Source organism: Microchirus variegatus, assembly GCF_963457635.1.
Source record: "Microchirus variegatus genome assembly, chromosome: 5".
NCBI lineage: Eukaryota > Metazoa > Chordata > Actinopteri > Pleuronectiformes > Soleidae > Microchirus > Microchirus variegatus.
In genome coordinates this window covers 20,261,857-20,267,856 of record NC_139806.1, presented here as the reverse complement: position 1 = coordinate 20,267,856, position 6,000 = coordinate 20,261,857, and positions in this window count along the sequence as shown.

Genomic DNA, 6,000 nt, shown 5'->3' with positions numbered 1-6,000 from the left:
GTCTTTCAACTCGAAGGTTGTGGGTTCGATTCCTGGCTCCCCTAGTCTACAAGCCGATGTGTCCTTGGGCAAGACACTTAACCCCACGTTGCTCCTGAAAAATGTATGAAAGTGTGAGTGAATGGGTGAATGGAAAACTGTAGTGTAAAGCAGCTTTGAGTGGTCATCAAGACTGGAAAAGTGCTACATAAATACAAAACCATTTACCATTTCAAACACTAGTGTGCACATCATTGTTTCATGTGCGATTCAGAGCAATATATATACCAATGCATAGATTGTGCATCAAATATCGAATTAAAACTGGATCTGAGAAAAGCTTGGATAAGGAGAACGAGAAAACAAGTGCAAAGTATCTGATTTAGATGGTCTCGTTCATGGATAGATAGATAGATAGATAGATAGATAGATAGATAGATAGATAGATAGATAGATAGATAGATAGATACTGTTTGTGCATGTGTGTTTTTGTTAAAAGTGTTGCAGGTATTGATTGACATTTACAGTTGCCAAAATGTGCTTCCCTCTCTGCCATGGAGATCACAATAAATAGCAGCTCAACATGGACAGTCATGGCATCATCATCTCTGTGGACCTTTTGCCACAATCTTCAACTACATCTACAGATATAATCAATGAACTGACCAATGCAGGACCCCGTGAGCCTGTCAGTAAATGGCAAAATGTTCAGTGGATGCACAACTGGTGCATGCATCTATAAATGGTGGGTGAGTCATCAAACAGTTGAACCTGTGGAACAATGATAGGATATAACATGAGATCAATGAACAATAACAAAAGGCAAACACAACTTGTATTATTATTAATGTTATTATTATTATTGTTCAAAAGAAAAACCTCTCCACATATGTCAATTATACAGGTGAGTTTCTGATTCATTTTTTATTACTTCCATTGTAAAGAACATTTACCTTATTATATAAATGGCTTTGTTTTCTCTATTCTTTCCCCCCCCAACCAAACCGGCCTTATCTTCTGTGCCAAAAATCCAATAATAGGACATGTTAAAAAAGGACCATGATTGACTGCAGGATGAAATGTCTGTGTTGGGGGCATATTACACATCCCTGAGGGACAAGATTCAGCACTATATGTCCTTTTCTGCATTCTGTTCACAAAGCCTCTTTCTCTGACATGAACTTGACATCTCAGGGGAAGCTAAAGTGGGGGAAACTGAGAAATGTTGTGCCTGTGGTACCTACAGTGCATTCTAAACAGCACAGGGCAGATGCCACAGTATCTGAATCCAATATATGGCCTGTGTTTATGGTTAAAAATCTAACTCCTGATTGTCTTAACTATAATGTCACCACTGATGGAGATGACTTACACTTTTTCATTCAGGTCTCAGACTCCAATCACATTGATATTTTCTGGTCTGATCTTGCTCATAAATACAATAGCAGCCACGAAAACCAGGTTGAAAGAGGGACTATGGTACAGCTATCATAGGCCTGAAGAGATGCAGTGCTTCAATGAAATACCACAAACAATCCCATCCTGATATACTGCACATTACACTGAGTCCCAGATAAAATGCCAAAAAAGTTCACCTTTGAAAAAAAAAAAATCTAAAGATGGTATTTGAGTAAAATATATATTTTTTCCTATTTAGCGTAGAGGACTGTTATTAATATCATATAAGAAATATAAAAAAATGCGGTTAGAATATACACTACCTGGCCCCAAAAAAGCCCTTTATTGTAGGTAGTCTTGGCATTTGGTCAGGTCTAGGTTCAGCAACATTGTTTGGCCAAAGAATGAGGTCAGTCCACTACCTTAATATACTGAATGACCAGATTATTCTATCAATTGATTTTTTCTTCCCTGATGGCACGGGCATATTCCAAAATGACAATGGCAGGATTCATCAGTCTCCAATTGTGAAAGAGTGAGCACGAGACATAATTTTCACACATGGATTGGCCACCACAGAGTCCAGACCTTAACCCCATTGAGAGTCTTTGGGATGTGCTGGAGAAGGCTTTGCACAGTGGTGCTCTTCCATCATCAATATAAGGGCACTTTCACACCTATAGTTCGAAAAATGTTACAATGTAGCAAACAGAAGTGGGTATGGTTTGCTTTCACAACTGCATGGTTCTAAACGAACCAAAATGGACCGTGAAGACCATCGGCACCGGAAACAGACTTAGGGTGCTTATCACACCTATAGTTTTGACATAGTTTTGGTCCACACCACACAAAAATGTTACAATTTTGCAAACAGATGTGGGTACGGTTTGCTTTCACATCTACATAGTTCTAAACGAACCAAAATAGACCGCGAAGACCATCGGCACCGGAACCGGACTAACCCCCCGATTTCCACCGGGCTCGTCACCGCCATGGAACGTAAGCGCCACAGTCACCGGAGCTGATCGCTGCCACTCTACTCAATGTGAGCATTTCCCCCGGGCACGCCGCAGCTTCTTGTCTGAAAACGGCTGGCTCGCAAGGCTGCGCTGAAAATCCGGGATGTACGGGGTTATCCCGTATCTCATACCCATAATGCATTAAACTAGACCGTTTCGTCCCATTTGGTTTTGTTGCTGTCACACCAGAGTGACGGTACCAAAGTAGGGTAGATAAAGCGGTCAGAGACCACCCCTTCAGGCAGGTCTCGGACCGGTTGTATTGGTGCGCACCAAAGAACCAAGATTACATTCACACCTACGCAAACGAACCGAACCACAGCATGCCAAAATGCTGTAGGTGTGAAAGCACCCTAACCCCCGATTTCCACGGGCACCTTCACCTCCGTGGAACGTAAGCCGCAGTCACCAGAGCTGATCGCCTTCACCCCTTCAGGCAGGTCTAGGACCTGTTGATTTGTGCACCGAAGTACCGAGATAACATGCACACCTACGCAAACGAACCAAGGGACCAAACACGTTTGGTAGGGACCAAATGCTGTAGGTGTGAAAGCACCCTAAGATCTTGGTGAAAAATTTATGCAACACTGGACAGAAATAAATCTTGTGACATTGCAGAAGCTTATCGAAACAGCGCCACTACGAATGAGTGCCATAAGCAAAGCTAAAGGTTATTGGAGTGTGTGACCCTTTTGTTAGGTGGCAACTTTTTTTTGGCAAGGCAGGGTGTATCTGCCATTACCTTCTTGTCTAAGATGTCAAACACACAGTTTTCATACATTTCTTTAGGACTCATGGATTTGATCGGGATTTGGATTATTTTAATATCTTAGAGTGCAGATTATATAGTATTCTGAAAATAGGCTGCAGTGCATGTGCAACGTTTTGGACATTTTGAGACTCTTTCAAAAATACATTGAAAAACAGCATATAATAAAAGACAAGTAATAATTTGTCACACTAAATTAGAATAAGAAGAATAAAGGTTGTTTGAAAGGAGTTTACTTATCCGGCTTGTTCTGTGTTACATATATCAATGGAGAACATTGATAACAAAAACACTGCAGAGAAGATTTTTTTCCGGGTACAGTGCCAGTAGGTGACAAAGGCAATGATGTGAGTAGATCTGTGTGGAAGTGTTAAACTCTGATCAGTTGGCACCGTTTATTCCACTTCTCTCAGAAATCCTATCTAGATTTTGCATCACTCTGTCCCATGTCTTCAAATTCATGACATGCTTTCCTCATCATCCGGCAGTTTGTAACACAAGTATCACATACCTTATGATTCAAATTGCTATAATCCCTAAGCTTCCTTCAATCACTTCTTCATTAGAAGCATGTAGTAAATCCAGATGATGTCAAAAGTGAGTCCCAGTCAAGGCAGAGTGAGATTAGATTTCCGTAGTTATTATTTTTTGTAGTTTTTTTTTAGCAGGTCTTCACTAAATTGATTCTGTTATTGACGTCCAATACATGATGTATAACATAAAGGCAACTCCCTATTCATATCCATATATCAACACAAGCCAACACATAAGTATTATCCTCTCACTCCCCATTGTTTTTAAATCATACTTAGTCACAATAGCACTGGTCAATTCTGGATGCGGAAAAAAAATAATGCAATAATTGGCCTTTTCCATCATCTTCCAACTGTGTTTTGATTTTATGCTGCAGGGCATGAGTCTGCAAACAGCAAGGCACGCTGAAAGAAGTTCATTACCTTGCTGTGAAAGGTGGAGGTGGCATCCTGTCGCCTGTGGCTCTTATCTTACCAGCTCAATGGCTGCACCTCCCTGAGAATGAAAAATGAATGTTTGTTTAGTAAACACATTTTTGATCTATGATAGATAGCGGCGAGGTCTCTGACAACAAATTACTGTGACTATTCCATAATAAAAGCCGTCTTGTCTTTGCCAGTTTTAATGTCTCGCTCTATGGATGGGTTAATTATATAATATGAACACATTTTTGGAATTGTTTATACATAAAAAAAAGTAATTTGTGCACACATAGAGGGCACTTGGTGACTTTTGTTCAATTTGGGTTTTGGTTTTATTGCATTTTTACCATTTTAAACACATTTGCACATTGCATGTTTGCACATTAAAACATTTAAAAATATTTGCACTGACAGAAAGCTTTCTTTTGGCATGCTTGGCTTGTGGCAGGTGCTGTGTCGGCCACTCAGCTCCTCCTGAAAAAGAACGGAAAACAGAATGTGTGCAGATATGTGATTGAATCATAATGATGTGAGTCACTGGATTCTTTGATTACCTAAATATGTGTGAATATGTGTGCTAGTGCTGCAGTTAACTAATGTTAAAATTTGGCAAGACACTCACCTCTTCTTCCTTTGTGTGCTGCAGGGTATTCATGTAAAAGTTTCCCTAAGGGAAAAGCACTTATTCATGGCTCAGGGACAGACCAAGCTGTGAGAGGGGGATGTATTTTTTATCGTAATTGGGAATATGTGGTTTGGGTTATTTTAATAAATAATTAAACAACAATATGAAAAAGGCACTCTTGTCTTTGAAGCAAGAAGACACGGGTTCGAGCCCCGGTTGGGCCTTTCTTCATGGAGTTTGCATGTTCTCCCTGTGTGCGTGGGTTTTCTCTGGATTCTCCAGCTTCCACCCACAGTCCAAAAACATGCAATATGAGGATTAGCTAAATTCTTCTTCTCTTTGGCTCGACTCTACTTTTATATTCCATTAGGCATAGTACCTGGTACCTAGTGCTTTATATGGGTACCTGCTCTGGCAAGGTTCCAAGTGAGCTGAGCCGACACTACAATGTGATGTCAGCAGACTGCCGGCCTCTGATTGGTCAAAGAGTGACGTCAAGATCACAACATCCGACGCGAGAATCGAACCAGCCATTTTTAAAAAGTGGCAAGAGAATTACATGGAGCATACATGGCGGCTCGCGACAAAAATAGACTGTGTTCTGTCGACAAGGTGTAGACGTTCCTGTGGTTGGCGGCTGATGAGAGGATCCCATGTGTTTGTGTCGTCGAGGAGGTAGTATGAAATAATAGAAAAACAACGTGCCTGAGACCCAAACCAAGTAGAGTGGAGTCGAGTAATGCTAGAACTGTACATGGAAAATTAAGCACTGTTTAGGTTTAAGTAGATTGACTGTAGATTTAAGTGGATTCTGATTTCAGTAGAAAGGAGAATTAATGTACGTATTTATGCAGTTACAAATCTGTTAAAGGGAAAACATGAAGAGAAGTCTAATCCATCATGGTGTCATGGTGATGCTTGCCAGTCACTGTTCACTAATGATAACGCAATCTTCTGTGCAACCATTTCTCCAGATCATAACACCGCCCTGCAGAGAAATGAAGAAAGCTGATTATGTAGCACTGACGACTTGCTGAGACGATATCCTGAGCTGAGTCCCCGTCTGCATGGGGCCTGTCTGTGGAGTTTCTCTGCTATTAACTCATAATGATGTATTGCCATAATTACATGCTTACTCACACCTGTGGCTGAGGTCTTCTGGAAACAAACTTGATCTTCAATGAAATGAATGCAGCACTCTTGCCTTTGCAGCAAGAAGACCCAGGTTTGTGACCTGGTCGGAAAAAGGGTCTT